Below are 26,368 nucleotides of genomic sequence, written 5' to 3'. Positions count from 1 at the left end.
TTTTGCAGCTGGGTTTCCATTACAGAGTTGCACAAAGGTTTCACAGTATTTTCAGAATGGTGACAAAAAACAATTGTGAAATGACAGTGTTTCTACTGACTGAACACCACTGCTGGGTTTTGACGTGTTGCAAGAACTGAAAATCCAGTATTCATGGTGACAGATGAAGTGCCACTATATTTAGGGAATAACCCTGTTGTGTCTGATGATTTGTGGACGTTCATGCTGGATTTTATGGTTGCAAATAGCCGTTTTACCGGCTCCACTAACGCGTCGCTGGTAAAACTCTATTTGCAACCGTAAAATCCAGCATGAACGTCCGCAAATCATCAGACACAACAGGGTTATTCCCATTCTAATCCAGTTTCATCATTTACAGGGTTTATTTTTCTGTAAGTAATTCCTTTGGCGAATCGTTGTGAAAGGCTGTGGTCAGCTCGTCAAAGCTTACAGTAGCAACAGTTTCTTCATGCCAAACTGGAAATTCTGTAAGCTGACCCACAGATTTCTCCATCTCATCAGCTGCATTGAGTTAAATCCACGGTAACTCCATCAATCAATCCAGTTAAATCCGCACATTTCGGCAATGTCGTCCCTGCACTAGTTTTTGTTGCTCTCAGCTGACAGCGCCATTAGTGACACTTGCGCAGCAACGCAGGCAGGGGGCGGAGTAACACATCAAATGCGAAATGGCTTTAGTATTTTGCCACCGTCCATGTGATATTTTATGATCTGAAATCTCACACGATTAACCAATCAGAAAAAAAAAATTTGTGGAAAAAAAGGAACTGGATTAAAATGGCATATCATTGTATTTTTTAATCCGATATTGCCGTAATATCATCTCTGATAACATTTAACAAGCTCTGTATCTTTTAATTCATCCACACATGCTGTGTGATATATTTTAGAATTTCGGGTCACTTTCTGTATGTCAAGTGACCTAAAATAGCAATAAAAAAGTGTTGGTTCCTTTAGGTCTGGGTTTAATAATAATAATCATAATCATCATCATAATAATAATAAGGCCTGTGTTTCCATGAAGCATATTTTTAATTCATTACTTCAAACAGCGTTGTAATGGTCGGTAATAGAAACCTGACTGGTGTTGCAAGTTAATGTTTGTTTAAAAAAGATTCAATTTTTTTCGTGGTCTACAGTACCTTGTCTCCAGTAAAAAGTGTAAACTATTAGGTGTAAAATATAATGATATTTAAAAATTAGGGTTGTTGTGTGTCAGAATGTTTGTCTTTTTTAAATAGGGCAGCACAGTCTCGTTTGAACCCCTACGTGATAATGCAGGATTTGACCACATATGGGGACAGCCGGCACGAACACGGCAGAGGATCCCTGGGGGGATGCCGTGTTTGTGTCTCTGGAAGTGGACAAATTACATCATATGCGTCATATTTTACCCCTTTAGTGCCCGCCCTCAAATGAGACTGTGCTGCCCAATTAATCAGAACTGCACTTTTGCTTTTTTTTAACCAAGTTAAAAACAATTTCCAGACTAGCGGGTAAAACAAGTATTGAACACATCACCATTTTTCTCAGTAAATATATTTCTAAAGATCCTACTGACATGAAATTTTCACCAGATGTCGATAACAACCCAAATAAGCCACACATGCAAAGAAACCAAAACAAATAAGTACAGAGATTACTTATGTGTAATAAAATAGAATGACAACACAGAGAACAAAAATTGAATGCGCTTACTGACATTTATTTAATACTTTTGACAAAAGCCTTTGTTGGTAATGAAGCTTCAAGATGCCTCCTATATGGATAAACTAGTTACATGCATTGTTCAGGTGTGATATTGGTCTATTCTTCCACACAAACAGTCTTGAATGTTATGTGGACCTTTTCTATGAACTCTGATCTTTATTCAAGTCAGATGATGGGCTGGGCCATTCCAGCAGCTTCATGTTCATTCTCTGAAAGCAAGTGAGAGTTTCCTTGGCTGTGTGTTTGGGATCACTGTCTTACTGAAATGTCCACCCTAATTTCATCTTCTTCATCCTGGTATGTTCACTTGTGTGGGATAGATTTGGAATTCTTGAGGTGCACTTGTAGGGTGCCCCAGGGCTCAGTCCTTGGGCCTTTGCTGTTTCTTTTATATATCAATGACATTTGTTTAGTTTCTAAGTTTGTGAGTTGTATTTTATTTGCTGATGACGTGACTGTGTTTTGTAGTGGGGGTCATTTGGGACAGGTTCTGGACATGATGGAGAGGGAACTACAAAGAATGGTTAAAGAATGGTTTGATTCTAACAAATTGTCGATCCACTTTGGTAAAACAGTGTATCATATTTGGTAATAAGCCCAGAGATTTAGGTAGAAATTTACGAGTACATAATGTGGAAATTGAAACTAAATTTCTTTGGGTCTTTGTTGACTAGAATCTAAGTTGGAAAAGGCATATAAATTATGTTAAATCTAAAATGTCAAAGTTCATTACCATTTTGTATAAAGCACAATACTTCCTCTCCCAACACTCAATTACTTTATATCATTCATTACTTGTTCCATACATGACCTATTGTATTGAAGTTTGGGGAACCACCTACAAAACTAATACAAATCCTATATTTTTACTTCAAAAGAAAGCTATAAGAATGATTAGTAAGAAACCATAACATGAGCCAACAAATCCATTGTTTGTCCTTTTGCATGTTTTGAAATTTGGGATTTGATTGATTATATCATAATACAAATTATGTTCAAAGTACAAAACAAACATCTATCACAACATGTCCAGGACCTGTTTAAAATGGGGGACTCCATTTATAATCTACGAGGAACATTGCTATTTCAGAAATCAAAGATTCAAGCTACCATAAAAAGTCATTGTGTTTCTGTGTTAACATTTGGAATAATTGCCCGGATAATATAAAATCACTTGGTACTTTGGTTGGCTTTAAAAGGCTCTACAACAACTTTTTGATTGCTTGCTATAGTATATTGAATTAGGTTTATTTATTTTGTTTTCTTTTCTTTTTTGGTGTACTGCTGCTTGGATGTTTCTGTTTTTGAAATTTTAGTTCAGGGATCAATTTATACTTAGCATTAGTTAGCATGGGTACAGTATATGTATAATTTTACATACATATGTATAATTTTTATTTTTGGCTAAAGGGGTAGGCGTTTACAAGCTTTTGCTTCTGCCTACACCCTTTTGAGCACATGGGTGCATTGTTGGATTGTTTTCTTTCTTTCTTTGTATGTTTTTGTTGTTTTGGATCTGTGTGTGCTGAATAAATTTATTAATACATAGATTTTTATGAAGAATGTCTCAGTACATTTTTCCATTCATCCTTCCTTCAACAATATAAAGTTAGCCGTTGTCCCTTGCTGAAAAACAGTTCCACACCATCACTGTTGGTATAGTGTTTTTGGGGTGATGTGTAGTGCCCTTTGATCTGCAAACATGGTTTTTGTTATGGTATCCAAAGAGTTCAATTTTGGTCTCATCTAACCTGACTATATTCTCCCAGTATTTCACATGCATGTCTAAATGCTGTGCAGCAAAAATGAGCATGCTTTTTCTTCAGCAATAGAGACTTGTGTGGTGAGCATGCATGCAGGCCATGGCCACTGAGTGCATTATTTATTGTTTTCTTTGATGCAATTGCTCATTTGCTCGCCACAAGAAGTCCTTGGCTCTTTGATAACTCTTCTGATCATTCATTTCACTCCTCATTCAGAAACCTTGCAAGGACTACCTGGTCATAGCTGGTTTGAAATGATGTCCTTTAACCTTTCATATTATGGCCCCAACAGTGCTCACTGGGACATTCAGAAGTTTAGAAATCCTTCTGTAACCAATGCCATCAGTATGTTTTGCAACAATAAGGTTGCCAAGAGCTTGAGAGCTCTTGGCTTTTACCAATCATTATAGGCCATCAGTTTGTACTGAACCAGCTGATATTAATTTGCACTGAGAAGGGGCAGGATTGCTTTTTAATTACTGATAGATTTCAGTTGGTGTCTTACCTTTTCACATCTTTTTTCATATCTTTCTTCATGTGTTCAGTTCTTTTTCCTATGTTATTTCAGATTATTATAATAACTTACTATTTGCACTCATTTGTTTTGGTTTATTTATATGTGTGTATTACTTGGGTTGTTACTGACATCTGGTAAAAATTTCACATCAGTAGCACATTTAGAAATATATTTTCTGAGAAAAATGGTGATGTTTTAAATACCTATTTTACCTACTGTATCTACACAACATACATGCTATGTAGGGGAGGGGAGGTGGTGGTCTAGTGGTTAAGGTGTTGGGCTTGAGACCAGAAGATCCTTGGTTCAAATCCCAGCCCAACTGGAATATCACTGGAATCTCATAATATAATTGGCAAGGTCTTTAATCCCCCATTGCTCCCAGTGTGTAGTGAGCGCCTTGTGTGGCAGCACCCTGACATCGGGGTGAATGTGAGGCATTATTTGTCTATCTGGAAAAGTGCTACATAAATGCAATCTATTTATGTACATACTGACAAGTGACCTGGGTTAGCACTATGATATAATGGCAAGTTTCATTTACAGCCAAATTCACATACCAAATATTTCTTCAAAGGTATCTGACAAGATAGCTGGTCCCCCAGTAATTGCACCTGGTGTGAAATTTGTATGAACCATAAACAATGTGTTCTTAGCTACTGTGGCTAGCCCTTACCAAAAAGATGTTTATCCAAGTTTATTGACAGTATACATTTTTACAACTAAAAATAAATGAGTTTCGTTTCAGTTTGTTATATACTTATCAGACATATACTTAACAGACCATACTTCAAGTACATTTTGTTTATACTGACAAGTAGGTGAATGGCACAGTTCTGTAGACAGCAACGATTTAGAGTTATTGATAACTGGCCATCTTTCTGGGGCTGCCCTGGACTGCTGTTTCCGGACAACCTTCACCTTACTGGTGAAGGCACCGTCATCTTATCCCTGAACACAAATAGATTTCTGCTGGGATGGTAACATTAGGAACCCACAGCAAGCCACGAAACAAGTGATTAGAGAGCCTGTAGGGCCTTGTATTAATGTGGCTGTGGAGTCCTTTCATTTACCGGGGACACTAACAGGAAAACCACAATGGTGATAGCATAATTTATGTGCCAGGAAGACAAATTCATCATATTGAGACTGTGTCCTTTTTCCGTGGACATACCCATAAAGAGCATGTTTGCAAATTTAGTGCCCATTACTATCTTGGATAATACTTTAACTGATGGTGCCCCAGCAGCTGATTCTACAATGCTTTGGAAAATTCAGTGTCTACTACCTTCAGCCTGTGTGGAATTTGAGTATCAGGATTGCTGAACTAGTTTGCCTGTGAATGTTATTGGGTAAGCCTGTGGCAAGCACTCTCACTCCGGCATAAAGCACTGTTTACCATATCAATGGAGCGAGGGGGAGGGGTCGCTCCTCAAAGAGTAAATTGGCCTTGAAGTGTGAAAGCTACACACTAACTAGCTAAACACACACACTAGCTAAACACACAGTCAACTTCATAGAAGTATAAGTTTGTGATGTGACCTTTCTGTAATAGCAGACAGAAATTGCTTTGAGATGAAGACAACCAAAACGCATAGACCATTTTGTATATATTATGCAAAATGTGCATTTGTGTTTATTGTTTGAAGCTTTTTGTTGTACAGTCTTTCACACAAGACCTCAAATTGCCCTTATAAAGTGTCAAAACAGTTCTTTATTATAGTTTGCTGTGTGTTTTGAATAAATGTGTGAAATGTGAAAATTATTTCTGCTTTATTTTTTCCTTTCTTACTTCTGATTGTAAACCTTTATTACACTCATAAAACATCACTATAGCATATATATTCTGAAAGTACAGGTTGTCCTGAAAAAGAGACATAAAACTTGATTGTGGGATGCAGAGAGAGCTGTTAACAGCAATTATAAAACATTTATGCCAGGCGAGTGAACTGTCCAAAAAATGCCCTCAGACCCCAGAGGGTTAAATGAAGCCTGCCCAGTGCCCACCTGCATATATAGACATGTTTCTTGCAATGCAAAGCAAGGTGGAGATGTCACTTTAATTAATTAATCTGGGTTTAGCTTAATGGCTCTTGGGGATACCGAATACACCTCATCAGAACATTTGGTTCTCTGCTCTTTATAGTTTGCCACATACAGTCATGATCAGAGGAACAGAGGAACTGATTTTTGTTATGAATTTCGTGAGTTAATCTCTAATTTGACAACTCTAATTTGACACTCGGGCTGATAACATTCTGAGTGTTGGTGACTTTAATATTCATGTAAATAAGCCCCCTGTTCCTCTTTGCAAATCATTCATGGACATTAAAGACATGCTTGGATTTCATCAATGCATTGAGAAATTGGCCCACATAAGCAGAAACACACTGGATCTGGTCCTCACTCTTGACATTGATGTTTCAAACATCAACATTATTTCCATTACATCAGTGGTTTCACATCACTCACTTATTAAGTTTAAAGTTTCCCTACCCTGTCCAATGTAACAAGACACTTTTCATCTCAACATCACATCAACTGCTCAACTGCAAATAAACTTGGAGCCAGACTGCTTGATATCATTTTCTGGACATGATCATTCAGTAGCTAGCATGGCAAGCAGCTTAATTTCAGCAATAACTATTGCTTTATCTACTATAAAACCATGCTGCCCCAAAACACAGTTGCCATTTTTCAGTTATCATCTACATGACCTCAAGCAAGACCTCAAGTCTAGAAATCTTGATACTGTAAGCCACTCTCCATTTACTGCTAATGATTTCTTTGATTATTTGGAACAAAAAAAATAGATTATATTAGGTCAAATATATCCCAGTATGCCTTAGTCCTACCACTGCATCCTGCTATTAACATGGGTGTGATTTCTGATAGGATGCCGAGACTTACCAAATGTGATACTATTCCTCTGGGCATCTTGATGAAACTTGTAACTTCCACTAAATGCACAACCTGTCTTTTTGACCAGATACTGACTAAATTGTTTAAGGATGTGTGCCCTACACTTCGGCCTACTGAAATTAAAATGATTAACCTGTCAGTAACTTTGGGATCTGTTCCTAAATGTTTTAAATCCACAGTGTGTTGGTAAAATGTAATGACATGAGCCGAAAATAGAACACTTTACTGTTGTGAATGTGCACAACGAAATACAGACAATTACAAAATTTTGTATGTAGTCAATCTACAAAGGTGAGGTGTGGGCAGGCTCGAGGATAGAAGACGTCTGTCCAGAGAGGAGCCAGAACCCACACGATTTCCACCGCCACCGAACCCGGAGAATACTGGAGCCGCCAAGTCCCGAGTCCCCAGGTGGTCACTGTCTCCGGCTGTCGGATCTGGTACTGCTGGCAGGAAGCAGAAACAATCAAGGGTGGGTGTGAGCACACACCCAGCAAACAGTCAGCAAAACCAGCAGTTCTTCTCCAGGTGGGAAAAACACTTCCACCTCAAACACAGTAACACAGTTGTGCAGAGCCTGAGAGCTACTTATCCATTTTGGTGTGAGGGGTGAAGAGCGTCACTCCTACACAGTCCACAAAACCCAGCACCCAGCTGGAAGTAGCTACAGAAACTCCTGCAAACAGTCAGAGCACAAATACAAGTGTGTTTGGTACCGAACAGAACGGCTGAGAGTTTACCTTCTTGGCTTGAAGATACCTCGGCAGGGAGGTGGAGTTGCTGCCCGGCTTTTATGGAGATGATGATGAGGTGTTGATGAGTGACAGCTGTCAGGTGGTGATGAGAGACAGCTGTCACTCCCGGCTGCTCCCGTGAGGCGGCTGCGCCCTCTCGTGCCTGAAGCCCGCACTTCAGGCAGGGTGCCCTCTGGTGGTGGGCCAGCAGTACCTCCTCTTCAGCGGCCCACACAACAGGACCCCCCCCCCTCAACGGGCGCCTACTGGTGCCCGACCAGGCTTGTCGGGATGACGGGTGTAAAAGTCGGCCAGGAGGCCGGGTCCAGGATGAAGCTCCTCTTCACCCAGGAGTGTTCCTCAGGTCCATACCCCTCCCAGTCCACCAAGTACTGGAACGGACGTCCAGGAGCCGGCAGACTGTCCAAGCTGGCTGCCCGTCGATGAAACAGGCAGGAGGCGGCGACGGTCAGGGAGCACAGAGGGGTGAGGTGTGGTGTGGTTTGAGTCTGGAGACGTGGAATACCGGGTGGATCCGCAGTGAAGCTGGGAGTTGGAGTTTCACTGCGGCCGGACTGAGGACTTTGAGGATCCTGAAGGGGCCAATGTACCTGTCCTTCAGTTTCGGGGAGTCCACCTGGAGAGGGATGTCCTTTGTAGATAACCACACCTCCTGCCCGGGCTGGTATGCAGGGGCCGGGGAACGCCGGCGGTCTGCATGGGCCTTAGCCCTCGTCCGGACCTTCAACAAGGCAGAACGGGCGGTGCACCACACCCGACGGCATCTTCACAGGTGGGCCTGGACCGAGGGCACACCGACCTCTCCCTCCACCACGGGAAATAATGGGGGCTGGTACCCCAGACACACCTCAAACGGGGAGAGGCCGGTGGCAGAAGACACCTGGCTGTTATGAGCGTACTCGATCCAGGCCAGATGGGTGCTCCAGGCCATCGGGTGCACGGATGTCACACAGCGGAGGGTCTGTTCAAGTTCGTGGTTGGCCCACTCTGCCTGTCCATTCGTCTGTGGGTGATACCCGGACGAGAGGCTCACGGTGGCCCCCAGTTCTCTGCAGAAACTCCTCCAGACCTGTGAGGAGAACTGTGGACGAGACAATGTCAGTTGGTATCCCATGCAGACGGACGACGTGGTGGACCAGGAGGTCTGCGGTCTCCTGGGCTGTTGGGAGCTTTGGGAGGGCCACGAAGTGGGCCGCCTTGGAGAATCGGTCCATCAATCAATCAATCAATCAACTTTTTTTTTATATAGCGCCAAATCACAACAAACAGTTGCCCCAAGGCGCTTTACACTGTAAGGCAAGGCTATACAATAATTATGAAAAACCCCAACGGTCAAAACGACCCCCTGTGAGCAAGCACTTGGCTACAGTGGGAAGGAAAAACTCCCTTTTAACAGGAAGAAACCTCCAGCAGAACCAGGCTCAGGGAGGGGCAGTCTTCTGCTGAGACTGGTTGGGGCTGAGGGAAAGAACCAGGAAAAAGACATGCTGTGGAAGGGGGCAGAGATCGATCACTAATGATTAAATGCGGAGTGATGCATACAGAGCAAAAAGAGAAAGAAACAGTGCATCATGGGAACCCCCCCACAGTCTACGTCTAAAGCAGCATAACCAAGGGATAGTCCAGGGTCACCTGATCCAGCCCTAACTATAAGCCTTAGTGAAAAGGAACGTTTTAAGCCTAATCTTAAAAGTAGAGAGGGTATCTGTCTCCCTGATCTGAATTGGGAGCTGGTTCCACAGGAGAGGAGCCTGAAAGCTGAAGGCTCTGCCTCCCATTCTACTCTTACAAACCCTAGGAACTACAAGTAAGCCTGCAGTCTGAGAGCGAAGCGCTCTAATGGGGTAATATGGTACTACGAGGTCCCTAAGATAAGATGGGACCTGATTATTCAAAACCTTATAAGTAAGAAGAAGAATTTTAAATTCTATTCTAGAATTAACAGGAAGCCAATGAAGAGAGGCCAACACGGGTGAGATATGCTCTCTCCTGCCAGTCCCCGTCAGTACTCTAGCTGCAGCATTTTGAACTAACTGAAGGCTTTTTAGGGAACTTTTAGGACAACCTGATAATAATGAATTACAATAGTCCAGCCTAGAGGAAATAAATGCATGAATTAGTTTTTCAGCATCACTCTGAGACAAGACCTTTCTGATTTTAGAGATATTGCGTAAATGCAAAAAGGCAGTCCTACATATTTGTTTAATATGCGCTTTGAATGACATATCCTGATCAAAAATGACTCCAAGATTTCTCACAGTATTACTAGAGGTCAGGGAAATGCCATCCAGAGTAAAGATCTGGTTAGAGACCATGGTCCACTATCGTGAGGACGGTTGTCATGCCCTGGGACAGCGGGAGGCCCGTGACAAAATCCAGGCCAATGTGGTTACGTTCAGCCGGGGTCAACCTGCGAGAAAAGTAGGCACAAGGGTGAAGAACCTTATTGGACTCCCCGCTCTGGGACAGCACGGCTCCTATCCCTGAGTCAGAGGCATCCACTTCAACCACAAACTGGCGGCAAGGATTGGGCTGCACCAGAACTAGTGCAGTCGAAAACCAACGTTTCAACTACCTAAACGCGGCTTCGCACCGATCCAACAACTGCTGCAGGACCTGACGTACATGCTGGACATGGGTCTCAGGATCCGGGGAAAAGATGAGTATATCGTCCAGATATACGAAGACAAATCAGTGCAGGAAGTCCCGCAAGACGTCATTTACCAAAGCTTGGAACGTCGCGGGGGCATTAGTGAGGCCGAACGGCATGACCAGGTACTCAAAGTGACCTAACGGGGTGTTAAATGCGGTCTTCCACTCATCTCCTTTCCGGATCCAAATCAGGTGATACGCATTCCTAAGATCTAATTTGGTGAAAATTTGGGCTCCATGCAGGGGTGTGAACACTGAATCCAACAGGGGCAAAGGGTATCGGTTGCGAACCGTAATCTCGTTCAGCCCTCTGTAATCAATGCATGGACTGAGTCCGCCATCTTTCTTGCCCACAAAAAAGAAACCAGCACCCATAGGGGAGGTGGAGTTCCAGATCAGCCCGGCAGCTAACGAGTCCCAGATGTAGGTCTCCATTGATTCGCGCTCAGGACGTGAGAGGTTGTACAGCCTGCTGGACGGGTACTCAACGCCCGGGATCAAATCAATGGCACAATCGTACGGACGGTGCGGGGGAAGGGTGAGTGCCAGATCTTTGCTGAAAACGTCAGCAAGATCGTGGTACTCGATTGGCACCACCGTCAGATTGGGGGGGACTTTAACTTCCTCATTAGCAATTAAACCGGGGGGAACCGAGGATCCTAAACACTCCCGGTGGCAGGTTTCGCTCCACTGAGCCACAACCCCAGATGGCCAATCAATCCAAGGATTGTGTTTTACCATCCACGGGAAGCTATAACTAGATCAATAAGCCCGTCCAAATTCCGCGGCTCATCCTTAGCCACCAGGTGCTCCTTCAGGACCGACGACAGTCCGTTTATGAAGGCGGCGCGGAGCGCAGTCATATTCCTGCCAGACCTCGCAGCCGCGATGCGGAAGGCGACTGCATATTCAGCTGCACTCCAACGCCCCTGTCTCATAGACAGCAGCACGGTCGATGCGGTCTTGCCTCTGTTAGGGTGATCAAACACCGTTCTGAACTCCCTCACAAACCCAGTATAAGAGGTAAGGAGCCATGAATTCTGCTCCCAAAGCGCCGTAGCCCAAGCGCGTGCGTCACCTCGAAGCAAATTAATCACATAAGCCACCCTACTGGAGTCTGACGCGTACATCACGGGACACTGTGCAAAGACGAGTGAACACTGCATCAAGAAGTCAGTGGGGGGGGGGTCGTTGAATGACCAGTGGAATGTCTATATTCGGCACCAGGTCAGCAGGAGGAGGAGCTGCAGCAGCGCCCTGAGCTTGCGCTTCCACCTGCGCGGTGAGAGCCTCCATCCTGCGGTTGAGGATGACATTCTGCTCGGTCATCAGATCCAACCGAGCAGTAAAGGCGGTGAGTATTTGCTGCAGCTCACCAATCACGCCTCCTGCAGACGCCTGTGCACCCTGTTCTCCTGTTGGTTGTCCAACAGATGGTTGACGCCCCTCGGGATCCATGACGTTGGCCGAGATATCCTGTTGGGAAAGTGTAATGACATGGACCCACAACAGGGGGTGTAAATGAATGGACAATGAATGAGCCGAAAATAGAACACTTTACTGTTGTAAATGTGCACAATGAAATACAGACGATTACAGAATTTTGTATGTAGTCAGTCTACAAAGGTGATGTGTGGGCAGGCTCGAGGATAGAAGACGTCTGTCCAGCGAGGAGCCGGAACCCACACGATTTCCATCGCCACCAAACCCGGAGAATACTGGAGCCGCCAAGTCCCGAGTCCCCAGGTGGTCACCATCTCCGGCTGTCGGATCTGGTACTGCTGGCAGGAAGCAGAAACAATCAAGGGTGGGTATGAGCACACACCCAGCAAACAGTCAGCAAAACCAGCAGTTCTTCTCCAGGTGGGAAAAACACCTCCACCTCAAACACAGTAACACAGTTGTGCAGAGCCTGCGAGCTACTTATCCGTTTTGGCGTGAGGGGTGAAGAGCGTCACTCCTACACAGTCCACAAAACCCAGCACCCAGCTGAAAGTAGCTACAGAAACTCCTGCAAACACTCAGAGCACAAATACAAGTGTGTTTGGTACCGAAAAGAACGGCTGAGAGTTTACCTTCTTGGCTTGAAGATATCTCGGCAGTGAGGTGGAGTTGCTGCCTGGCTTTTATGGGGATGATGATGAGGTGTTGATGAGTGACAGCTGTCAGGTGGTGATGAGAGACAGCTGTCACTCCCGGCTGCTTCCGTGAGGCAGCTGCGCCCTCTCGTGCCTGAAGCCCGCACTTCAGGCAGGGCGCCCTCTGGTGGTAAGCCAGCAGTACCTCCTCTTCAGTGGCCCACACAACACAGTGATTAAACCAATTCTTAAAAAAAAAAAATCTAACCTTGACTCCAGTCTACTGAAAAACTATAGACAAATATCTCACCTATGCCTTTACACTAAAATCCTTGTAGAAGTAGTTTCACAGCAGCTTGTGGGCCACCTTACCGAAAATAGTCTTTTTTAGCCACTACAGTCTGCATTTAGAATGCACCATTCATGGAGACAGCTCTTACTAATGTGGTGAGCGGCCTTCTGTTTGCAAAGGTCGTTGGACTCCACTACGGTTGTGCTATTATTAGATCTTGCGTTTGACATGGTGGATCATCGTATACTACTTGATAGGCCTGAGAATCACTTAGGACTACTGGAAATGTCTTCACATGGTTGACACTCTTAGTGTGTCCTGTACAATAACATTGCCACAAATCTTGTCCCTATGAAATATGGGGATCCACAAGGATCGTTTTAGGCCCTCTGCTTTTCTCCAGCTAAATAGCACCCCTTGGCCAGACACTGCGACACTATGGGGTTTAATTAATGACACTCACCTGTACATGCCGATAACTGCAAGTAATGTTACACACATTAAGATTTTAGAGGATTGCCTTGCTTCAGTGAAAAGCTAGATGTATAGCAACTTCTTGCTTTTGAATTTGGAAAAGACTGAAATGATGGTCCTTGGTCCTGCGAGACATAGCCATCAGGTTGGACAGCTAACATTTAACCTTGACGTGTGTTATACATCACGGTGATGAAGTTTTGTGTTGTGCTGCTTTGGTGGTTTGCTATCTCTCCCTCTGTTTACCCAGGGCCTGAGCAACCTTTCCACTCCACACTTGGCAGAAATTTCAGTTCTGCTCTGTGGTACCCTGGCCCCAGTATATGTCAATCATGATTTCCTTTTATCTGTTTATTCCACAGTGTTTGTTTCTGACCCTTTGTTCTCATCTTCCCGCACTTTCAGTCATCCATCAGCTCCATTGCCTTCATCTGGCCCTGGCTGTACTCTGCCAATCATATTCTGCAAAATGTGCAAAATGGTGCTTTGACTAGAATTGACTTTGAATTACAACTTTGACTAGAAGCAGAAGGTTTGACCACAGTACCCTGACGATGGCCTGTCTTTACTGGCTTCCTGCCCCTGTGAGGTCTGATTTTAAGAATTTGTTACTAATTTACAAAATCATTCATGGACTAGCGCCTCCCTACCTAACCGACCTAATTAAACCTTACATACCGTGCTCTGCATTCTCGGGATGCAGCATTACTACGTGTCCCTTATGCTGCATTTACACATAGGCAAGACGCATTATGAATGTCATATTTGCGTCATTCTTGGCACATTCCTGACATTCCTAACATGATTTAACGCATCTGAATAGGTTTCTTAATAGCACCTGTTGGTAAGTGATATTCGTGATTTTCGTGGAAGATGTTTATGGCTGTCAAAAAATCTTCCACGAATGTCACGCACCACCCTCATTTCGCCTCATGTCATGGAGGTCGCAACTGAGCGTGCTGATCCATCTTGATTAGTTGTGATCCTTAATAGAGCATGACAGTGTTCTTCTCTGACATGCGCACAATTAATTAAACCCTGCTGCACCGCATTCAGTTTCATTGCTGCAGTATGCTGAAGAAGGACAGTGATGCCAAGTCAGCTAAAAGTCTCATTCCAGTGCTCCTCAGTGCGCACCTGCAGGTGTTCCACCTGTTCCTTGTGCCTGATGTTTGGGAAAACGAGCGAGACAAGAGCCGCGTGGAGCCACACATTTGGCTCTCTCCATCTCCTCCTCTCTGTGCCACTCCATGGCACAGAGCCCAACTAAGCATGCAGTCACAAAGTTCTTCTGCTGTGGATTTTGAGGAGCAAACTGAAACAATCTGAATTGTTCAGCAACTAACAGTTGGATGAATATGGGGGTGTGTGTGGAGACAATATGCCTCATTCACAATGTGACAGAACTTAACAATGTGCTGTTACGTACGATAGCGCGCAACAACACAGAACATTAATTCTTAACCGTGCGTAATGGTTCCTGATAATTCTCCGGCAACACATGCCATTAATCATAACGTGTGGTAACAGGTTGTAGCTGTTCCTGAGGACACCTGACACCTCTGCCCCGAATCATCACATTCGTGATCAGCGGCCAAGAATGTATAACTTGTGGCATTCGTGACTTGCCATCATTATGTGTAAACGCAGCATAAGTTTAAAAATGCGTTAGCAGGCCATGGAGCCTTCTCTTATCATAAGCTTGTCCTGTGGAACAATCTGCCTTGCGAGGATAATACAGCCAGATTCTGTGGAGTCATCCAAGTCCAGATTAAAGACTCATCTTTTCTCCCTCTCATATGGTTAGAATAGCTGTGTAATAAGGAATTATGCTTCCTCTTGTCTTAAATCATATTATTAACACTGGAACAGGTCTCAGCTTCACTATGCCAAAATTCTAGGTCTGTTAGTGAAGCATAGGCTAGCTGCCTGTGACCACATTAGTAACCTCTGTGCTTCTCTGTTGATTTACTGCTGTGAACTAGCCTTAGGTACTGTTATTTCCAGCTGACTGATTCTGCTCAGTTTCTTTCTGTCTGAGATGCCGCTGCTGGATGCATGAACCTGCGATCTAAGAAACTGATGCTGTACGCTGAAGAACTGGTGACAGACTTACTTGGCTTCAGCATATGACATCTGTAACAATCAGAAGAATTCAAGAACTGTGACGAAAGGCTTTGCTCTGAGATGGACTATGTGCAGCTTCATAACTGATGATCTCTTTTTTCTTAATTTTTTGTAAAAACCTTATAACTGTTAGAATGGTCCAGTCAGTGGGCCACCCCTCTGACTCTTGTCTCCTCTGTATTTTAGCAATCCTAATTATGTTCCAGTGCAATCCAATAACAGAGCACAGGAGTGGGCAGCCATAGGACAGCACCCAAAGACAAACTTGAGGTGAAGAGACCTTGGTCAGTGGCAGTCCAAGGAGGATTTTTACCACGTTCGTTTTTCCAATGGTCAGCAAAAACCCACAAAGATGGTTAAAAATAAATAAATTCTACACAGAAATGTGACTGTAAATGTTACACCTGTTTTTAAAGCAGCAGGAATTGGGAGACTATGTACAGAGACATCCTGAACACAGGTGTGCCAAGCTTGTGGCATCATATTCAAGAAGACTTGAGGCTGTAATTGGTGTCAAAGGTGCATCAACAATGTATTCAGCAAAGGGTGTGAGTTTTATTTTTACTAAATTTGCAAAAAAAAAAAGTTTTTTTTCTTGTTGTCATTATGGGGTGTTGTGAGGACAATTTTGAGGGGAAACTAATTTCATCAATTTTGGAATAAGGCTGTAACATAAAATGTGGAAAAAGTGTATCACTGTAAATACTTTCTGTATGTGTTGTAGACTGTAATTTATTTCTTTTATGAATTGTCTGTTTTAGCTGTTCTTATTGTATCTATTGCTCACTTCCTGTTTTATTTTGAAAGTCACTTCCCATGTTTGTGTTTGTTCACTTTACTTCTGGGTCTGTGCACACCTTGCTCATTATTTCAGTAATTATCACAGAGTGTATTTAAATCGCTTGTGTTCCCATGCCAGTAAGTCATGAGATATACTTTATGATCTCACAGTGGAGAAATTACGTTTACACTCCACTTACCTCAGACAACAATTAGTCCACAATTATTACTTGTTTACCGTAATAATGGCATACATCAGAATTAAAGACAACACATACACATTTGACATTGTTTATGTGCACTAAGTTTGAAGAAGTCCGTTTTCCAAATTGAGGCAAGTGGGTGAAGGCCACACAGCAACCCTGAGATGCGCCGCCGTTAGCTTGGGGGGAGAACGTGGGCTGCAGCTAAAACTGCACCGTCCCCAACGAAGGGGAAAGGAGTGACGTTAAGCAGGCGCCAGAAAGGGAAGTGTTGCTGGGGGGTAGGAGGCAGGTGGGAGGAGGGAATGGAGCATGCGTCAGTCCTGTGAAAAGCAGTTTATTGTCTTTGTGAGTTGAGATAAGAAACAGCCAATGTTCCCCAGGCCGAAAAAAAAAAAAAAATTCCTCTGGAGGGAAAACAGTCAGGCAATTTGACCTTCAGGCTTGATAAGCCTGTAATGTTATGGTTTGAGCAGTGAAAAACACTTTTTAACAGTTCCACTTGCACAACCAAATCCCAATTATGAATTAAGAATATTCCCAATTATGAATTAAGAATATTCACCGGCCTCTGAAGTCTTCAACTTCAACTGCAAGGGATGCATCTGCTCCAAGATGTCATCCAATTTGCGTCTGAGTTCTTGAGTCATCGCAGTCTGAGAATGCACTGCCTTGGCAACCTCGTTAATCATGACAGACAAGCGAGGGGCCGTGGTTCTTGATGCCGCTTTCTTGCCAATTTTCCGGTAGATCAGGGCAGCACATAAGCCAAAAAGTACCAGCCCTGCTACCATAAAACCAGAAATGAATAAATCCTCGACGTCCTCAATGGAGAAATCAATCAATTCAATCAATTTTATTTATATAGCGCCAAATCACAACAAACAGTTGCCCCAAGGCGCTTTATATTGTAAGGCAAGGCCATACAATAATTACGTAAAAACCCCAACGGTCAAAACGACCCCCTGTGAGCAAGCACTTGGCGACAGTGGGAAGGAAAAACTCCCTTTTAACAGGAAGAAACCTCCAGCAGAACCAGGCTCAGGGAGGGGCAGTCTTCTGCTGGGACTGGTTGGGGCTGAGAGAGAGAACCAGGAAAAAGACATGCTGTGGAGGGGAGCAGAGATCAATCACTAATGATTAAATGCAGAGTGGTGCATACAGAGCAAAAGGAGAAAGAAACACTCAGTGCATCATGGGAACCCCCCAGCAGTCTAAGTCTATAGCAGCATAACTAAGGGATGGTTCAGGGTCACCTGATCCAGCCCTAACTATAAGCTTTAGCAAAAAGGGAAGTTTTAAGCCTAATCTTAAAAGTAGAGAGGGTGTCTGTCTCCCTGATCTGAATTGGAAGCTGGTTCCACAGGAGAGGAGCCTGAAAGCTGAAGGCTCTGCCTCCCATTCTACTCTTACAAACCCTAGGAACTACAAGTAAGCCTGCAGTCTGAGAGCGAAGCGCTCTATTGGGGTGATATGGTACTATGAGGTCCCTAAGATAAGATGGGACCTGATTATTCAAAACCTTATAAGTAAGAAGAAGAATTTTAAATTCTATTCTAGAATTAACAGGAAGCCAATAAAGAGAGGCCAATATGGGTGAGATATGCTCTCTCCTTCTAGTCCCCGTTAGTACTCTAGCTGCAGCATTTTGAATTAACTGAAGGCTTTTCAGGGAACGTTTAGGACAACCTGATAATAATGAATTACAATAGTCCAGCCTAGTGGAAATAAATACATGAATTAGTTTTTCAGCATCACTCTGAGACAAGACCTTTCTAATTTTAGAGATATTGCGTAAATGCAAAAAAGCAGTCCTACATATTTGTTTAATATGCGCATTGAATGACATATCCTGATCAAAAATGACTCCAAGATTTCTCACAGTATTACTAGAGGTCAGGGTAATGCCATCCAGAGTAAGGATCTGGTTAGACACCATGTTTCTAAGATTTGTGGGGCCAAGTACAATAACTTCAGTTTTATCTGAATTTAAAAGTAGGAAATTAGAGGTCATCCATGTCTTTATGTCTGTAAGACAATCCTGCAGTTTAGCTAATTGGTGTGTGTCCTCTGGCTTCATGGATAGATAAAGCTGGGTATCATCTGCGTAAAAATGAAAATTTAAGCAATGCCGTCTAATAATACTGCCTAAGGGAAGCATGTATAAAGTGAATAAAATTGGTCCTAGCACAGAACCTTGTGGAACTCCATAATTAACCTTAGTCTGTGAAGAAGATTCCCCATTTACATGAACAAATTGTAATCTATTAGATAAATATGATTCAAACCACCGCAGCGCAGTGCCTTTAATACCTATGGCATGCTCTAATCTCTGTAATAAAATTTTATGGTCAACAGTATCAAAAGCAGCACTGAGGTCTAAAAGAACAAGCACAGAGATGAGTCCACTGTCTGAGGCCATAAGAAGATCATTTTTAACCTTCACTAATGCTGTTTCTGTACTATGATGAATTCTAAAACCTGACTGAAACTCTTCAAATAGACCATTCCTCTGCAGATGATCAGTTAGCTGTTTTACAACTACCCTTTCAAGAATTTTTGAGAGAAAAGGAAGGTTGGAGATTGGCCTATAATTAGCTAAGATAGCTGGGTCCAGTGATGGCTTTTTAAGTAATGGTTTAATTACTGCCACCTTAAAAGCCTGTGGTACATAGTCAACTAATAAAGATAGGCGCCAAGCATGCAATACGCCAGGAACTCCAGGAGTTGAGAACATAGCCCGCAGGATACATTCCATCTGGGCAGGTAGGATCCCCCGGTTCTGACCTTCTTGTAGAACAAATGGTGTCAATAGCATTCAGAGACCAGCAGATCAATTCCATGGTTAATCCAATAGTAGTCCAATAGATCCAGAATCCAATATAATTTGAGGAATTCGTAGTCTGGTGAATTAAGGACTTGAAGGATAAAAGCAGAGAACAGAGATAAGGGAGAGTGGAGGAGCTGCGACCGCCCTCGTCGGAGTCCCAAGTTGAAAAACTGTACTCCACTATGACAAAGAGCATTATTGTGTTTTCCTTGTGATTCTTCATTATTGACCAGTGTTTTCCTCTTTTACTTTGTCTTTCTTGCATGCCTCCTTTGGATTAGTTTACCTGATCTGACTGCCTAAACTGTGCTGAACTCTTTTCTTGTACTTAAGTTTATAGCACTTGACACTTGCACAAATTTGATCCGCGAAAGTGTCAAGCCACTTTAATGATGGATCTCATTGTAAACCGTTGTAAACTGTGCACGACGTTTTGTAAGTGTGCAAAGAAAATTTTGAAATCTCTGTATTGCATTAATTATGTGAACTTCACATGAACATTGTGCAAACAATTAAAAAACACTGAGTGTGAGTGCAAGTGATGGCATCAGCGCAACGCATCACAGCGCAGCTCATCTGAACAATTTTAATGAGATGTTAAATCCACCATAAACATAATTTTACAGCAACTCATGAGAAGGAATGAACATGTAACTACTTTACCAAGCTATTACTATATACACATTGCAAATAATTACCTTTTAGACCAGGGGTGGGCAATCATGTGCCATAAAGGGCCGAGACATTGCAGGTTTTCCTTGCTACCAGTCACCTTCACAGGTGATTTCATTAATGTTCAGGTGTCTCAGCAGGTGATTTCATTGATGACCAGCTGTTTATGTGCAGGGGAGAAGCTCATCAGCAACCCACCTGGTGAGGTGATTGGTTGCAAGGAAAACCTGCAGTGTCTCGGCCCTCATTGCCCACCCCTGTTTTAGACTATTCCAAATGCGTTTGACATGTCATGAAGCACAGGAGAGAGAGAAAAGCTCTGTAGCTGGAATGGTCCTATGCGATTCCAAAAGTGATTAGAGGTGTTTTCAACACCCAAACTCTGAGAGAAAATGATTAATGCACTACAAAATAGTTATTTTCCATACGCAGCGTCAGAGTGGCACAAAGCACGGCACCCTGCTGGGAACACAGTGGGTGGCATTGTCACAACAAATTGCATAGGAGTGTAGAGCCAAAATGCGTGCAAGTGTCAAGGTACCTTTAATTGTCACACTCTACTTCACCCCCCAGAAAGTTCCTAAGGAAGAACCCATGCAGGTAGGTTGCTCCTGTCTGGCTCCAGAGGAATGACAACGCAGCCTTTCACAAGGTAGAAGCATTATTTTGTCTCAGGTCCTACCCAGTCCAAGCCTGATCTCAGCTGGCAGTTTATTGTTGAGGTGATGCCTCTGTTGTGGGAGTGGGGGACAGCTCTTTTACAGCACACCTCCGGAGGTGAAAAGGTACACCCCTGTGCATACTTTAGCAAGATGTTTTCCTTGACAGAGTGCTACAATAACATTGGCAGTGGAGCGCTACTGGCTATTAAGCTAGTCCTTGAAGAGAAGAATGGATGTACTGGTTGGAGGGGCCACACAGCCATTCCAGACATAGACAGACCATAAAAACCTTGAAAAAATCTGAACAGTCATGCATCTGAGCTCCGGACAAGCCATGCAAACTATTTTTCACACTTTAGCTTTACTTTGTCCAGTCATGTTAGTTTTTGTAGTACCAAACAAGATGCCTTGAACTGATTAACTGATGTAATTTCCTGATTGTTTAATTATGTAATTGTCTCAGAAAAGGATCAAGGCCCTTGCCAGGGACCAAGTGCATCTTGCATCTAACATTGATCAGGCTGCATATAGTGCCCTGGCAGTTTTTTTAAAACTGATGAACTGAATTGATTTTTTGATTGTTACACCCACCAAGGACATAATAAAATCACCGGCATTTATTTATTTATTTATCTGTCTGTCCGTTAGGAGAATTTTCACCACAGATACATATTAGGCTATGGAAGAGTCCATTAAATTTTGGAAGTATTCAGGACACGGATTCTGGATCAAATTTCACTTTATATAGGCTTTGAAGGATGACTGTTAGCAGGATTGTGTCAAAACTACTGCACAGATTTTTACGACATTTTCAAACAGATACATATTAGCCCATGGAAGACTCCATTAAATTTTGGAGATGATCTGGATTCGGATTCTGGATCAGGTTTAACTTTATATACGCTTTGAAGGATAACGTCAAAACTACTTCACGGATTCTCACCAAATTTTCACCATGGATACATATTAGGTCATGGAAGACTCCACTGAATTTTGGGGATGATCCAGATCCAGATTCTGGATCAAGATTTCACTTTATATGCACTTTGAAGGATTATGTCAAAACTACTTCATGGATTTTCACCAAATGTTCACCACAACTAGATATTAGGGCATGGAGGACTCCACTGAATTCTGGAGAAGATCCAGATCCAGATTGGCAGACGTCAGAAATCTCTGATTGCTCTTGTTTATCTATGTAGTTGTCTGAGAAAGGGGGGTTATGGCCCTTGGAACGGCCCAGATAAATACGAGGGGTGATTGAGAAGTTTTGAGTCTGACCCCCCAAAAAGTAGGATGTTTTGCATGCTGACAAGACAAACTTTCTTGAGAATGTGTTAACTTTTGACTGACTGGGTGCAATACTGAGAAATGTTGGTTTCTTAGAATGCAAAAGATGGCGAACCACACTCTACATTTTCTGGGTCAGGCTCAAAACTTCTCAGTCATCCCTCGTATATTAGACTTTCACCCTGTACATTGCTGAATATCAATTAAGTTAATTTTGTTCATATTGTTAAACAGTCTTCTAATCATGTTGCCCTTCATTTAGGTGCAGCAGCCAAATGATTAAATGTTTCCCATTATTTTTTCATTAAATCTCATCTCACCACCTTTGAGTGACTTCTTTTTAATTGGAATATGAAATTAACATATTTTCATAAAATAGCTGAAGGGACACAGAAAAAAGACAAAAACATTGATAGGAATGACACATCTTGCCATCAATCAAAGGGGAGTCAATGACAGAGCAGAAGTGTGCTTAAGGATATTTTTAACCTCTATTTACCCTGCTTTGACTACATTATTATTTCAGTGAAACTCGTGCAATAACACAGATTCTTAGCTGGGAACATCTCACAATGTTACCCATCACAAAGCTCACAGTTGTGTTTAAGTGTCATGCTCAAGGGCAGAAAAGCCCTACTAAAAGGACAGCAACATTAGAAATTAAACTTTTCTTGTTGGGTTTATTCCTTTTCTCTTTAGTTTAAAAGTGACAATTTTCCACAGGCTGTGAATCACTGCAAACTTTCACTCCAGTGGGATCCACAAAACCATGTGCCACTCACATCTATAGCTTTTCCAGCAGAAACAATATTAAGAACTACTTACTCAAAATAATCGTAACAGAAGTTTGATGAATTTTACTGCAAATTCACCAGCCACATTTAAATGGATGAGGGTCAGCTGACAAGTTCAGTATCCCGCATGATTATTCCAGTAACAACCAAGATACTCACATTAGTGCAGCAGATAACTGAAACAATCCTTCACTTGGTGATACAAGAGTCATTCAGCTGGAATCATCAAATTTTGAAAAAGTTCCCCACCTGACCCCCTCGGTTTTGCCTGAAAAAAAATATATGTGATGGATAATATAACTATTAGACAAATTCCAAAATTTCAGATCTCTACTCTGCATACTTTTCTCACAAAAAATTCTTAATTGGAGTAAAGGCAGCCCATTTTTTATGCATTTTTTGGCGTCATTGTCTAACTGACCATTTTCAACCTAAAATATCTCAAGATGTTTTTGTGTCATGTCCATAAAATCTTGTAGGCCAACAGTCCTAGTCCTGGAGACACTGTATACCAACTTGCAGGGTTGTTGTGTAATTCATGACCTAATGCTGGCTCTCTGGATTTCTTAGAAAATTTGACCTTGCGAATTCTGGAATGACCTTTTCATGTTCACAGAATCCAGATTTTTTAATGCATGACCTTCAAACTTTGCATGCGGTTTGTCATGAACTATGTCTCTAACATTCTGTAATGGGAGATGAATAAGTCCAATAAATTTTTAGATTTTTAGGTCTGAAAATTGAAAAAAAAACATTTTGGTCAATGTTTGAGGCCATATATATATATATATAAACAATACCAGATACCAATGTCAAACTTAAATTTTAAAAAAAAAATCACATTCTTCAGAACAAAATATAAAAAAATTGGGATAAGGTTTTGCTTCATTTTTCTGCAATGAATTTTTAAATTACCCTTGTTTTGGAACATTCACACTTAAGCAAATCTGAAGCAAATCAAGATGTGCAAGTGACATTTATGCACCCACATGGCCCTGCAAGCGAAGATCTTTGCAGGGTGCCTCTTCAGCATATGATCATGAAAATTGAATCACCAATTACATCTACTGGTCGAAGATATGTTATTACAAAAAACGTTGCAGGAAAATCAAACACTTTCATGGACAACTTCCACTAGGATGTTGTATGTTATTGTAGAACTTTGTAAGGTAACCATAACTTTGTAAAATAAAGTATCTCTTGGTTCATATTTGACTTTGCAAAGCTTTTAATTGTTATCTAAATGACTTGCAAGTTGAAATACACATATCCAGCTGAATATCAGTCAAAATCAGTGTATTTTCGGTATTGACTACATAGGGATCAAAATTTAAAATGCTCCAGTCATATTGAAAGCTATACCACATTATGTGTCTGGTCACAAAGATTCCAAAAAGGTATAGTGTGGACTATCTATGACTGAATGTTATGGAGTTATGGGGTAAAAATAGCAAGAATGGTGACAAAGGTCAGTTTCAGTTTGTACAGGGTCAAAAGTTAAACTTGCTTCAATTTTGATAAAAGGTGGTGCAAATTATTGGCTGAGCTAATACGATTAATAAATGGAATAGTTTTGATTGTGTTGAATGCTTGGTTTGCAAAGTACATGTCAAACAATGTCGACGTACATTACCCTGTAATGTGACAACTGCGCATGACACATGGTGCAAACTATTCCTATTCCTTCCTGCACTTTTTTCTAAAACACTGATTTATGAAGAACATTCATGCCAAATCTGATGCTTGTATCACCAATTGAACAATTCTGGCCAAAAATCAAACTTATCTGCTCCACTACATGAATCATATACACTGCTATAGCTTGGAATCTCAGTCTGGCAGCGTCATTACTTTTCCTTTCCACACACTTACGCCGACGCCGGAAACGTTTTTGCTTCCAGTCGGCAAAGACATCGGGTGTCTTATCTCAGCACCAGCGATACACAGCTGCTGGCACATCTGCATCATTAGTGTAATGGTGCACCAGCAGGGTTTATTTCAGTTTAGGAAAAAGGGAAAATCAGAACGTGTGAAATCCCAACTTTATAGTGTGTGTGGTAAGATTGTGAAAAATCTGAGCTGCTGCAATACATCCTGTGTTTGTCGACTAATGGGTGGTATTGTCATGCTGAAGAACTGCATTCTTTCCAGGACAAACTCACTTCAAGCATTTGCACAGTGTTTACAAAGTGTCTACATATTGATTAGAGCTGACAAATTCTGTGAGGACGACGCCATCACCACCGCACTTGATGCTGTGCGTCTGTGGCTGTTATGGGGTGGCAGTTACGAGCGTGGTCATGCAGACGCATTGTCGCTTGATTTTTGGCCTTCTAATTCCTTGCCCACCTCCTGACTGTACTGACATCCACACAGGCATCACCACAGATGTCACACATTGATCAATAAATATTCCCAGATGCCCAACAGTACCCCCCCCCCCCCCCCCCACACCATGAGGAAATCAATAGTAGTATGCTGTTTCAAATGTACGTCTGTGTATGTCAGCATTTTTTACCCACTACTGTGCACATGTGTTATGTTGAAGGCAACACTGTGCGTGGCTGACATTTCTGGCAACAAGCGTTTGGTGTAGCAGTAGTCAATAAGGATGATTCTTGTACCAGTTTCACTTTGATAACTTGCTTGTTATTGAAATAATGACACTGGAGGCAGAACCTTTTAGCTGGCCCTCATAATAATTAGATGAAGTGATGTAGTACGAGCCTGCATTCACCGCACTGACTAATCTATGCAAAGTTGGGGGCCATACTGTGATTCACTCACATGCACTTGTCGCGGAATAATCCATTATGCTCTCCACTGTTTGTGTTTATTTCTGAATATTTTTATTTTCCTGTGTACCTGTAATGTGTGTATGTCACCACTTGAGGGTGTATATAAGGCAGTTTAGGTGGACGGAAGGGTGGGTGTGTCCTACCTGGACCCCTTGCTGTTTAGAGAGAAGGCAACTTTTCTGTCTCTTTTACAACCACAATTCCAATGAAGTTAGGATGTTGAGTAAAATAAAAACAGAATACAATGATTTGCAAATCCTCTTCAACCTATATTCAATTGAATACACCACAAAGACAAGATATTTAATGTTCAAACTGTTGAACTTTATTGGTTAGACCTTAGTTGTGTGAAGCGTCTTGAGGCAACTCTGTTGTGATTTGTCACTATATAAATGAAATGAAATTTAAATTGAAAATTGTTTCTGCACATAAATACCTTAATCGTATCAGGTCCATATGTCATCCTATTGCTATGACTGAATCAGTGATGAAAAATTGTTTAAACAGTTCCAGAAACTACAACCCCAATTCCAATGAAGTTGGGATGTTGTGTAAAGTGTAAATAAAAACAGAATACAATGACTTGGCAGTCCTTTTCAACTTATATTTAATTTAATACACCACAAAGACAAGATATTTAATGTTCAAACTGATAAACTTTATTGTTTGTGTGCAAAGATTTGCTCATTTTGAAATGGATGCCTGCAACACGTTTAAAAAAAGCTGGTACAGTGGTATGTTTACCGCTGTGTTACCAAGGTTGGGTAGGATTACTTTGAAAGAATACATGTGGATTACATGTATGTATGTACATACATTTGGATTACTTGTAATCTGATTACTTTTGGATTACATTTCAAAGTAATCCTACCCAACCCTATGTGTTACTTCACCTTTTCTTCTAATAACACTCAATAAGCATTTGGGAACTGAGGACACTAATTGTTGAAGCTTTGTAGGTGGAATTCTTTCCCATTCTTGCTTGATGTACAGCTTCAGTTGTTCAACAGTCCGGGGTCTCCGTTGTG

The sequence above is a fragment of the Thalassophryne amazonica genome, chromosome 2, assembly GCF_902500255.1.
Source record: "Thalassophryne amazonica chromosome 2, fThaAma1.1, whole genome shotgun sequence".
NCBI lineage: Eukaryota > Metazoa > Chordata > Actinopteri > Batrachoidiformes > Batrachoididae > Thalassophryne > Thalassophryne amazonica.
This window is presented reverse-complemented; position numbering follows the sequence as displayed.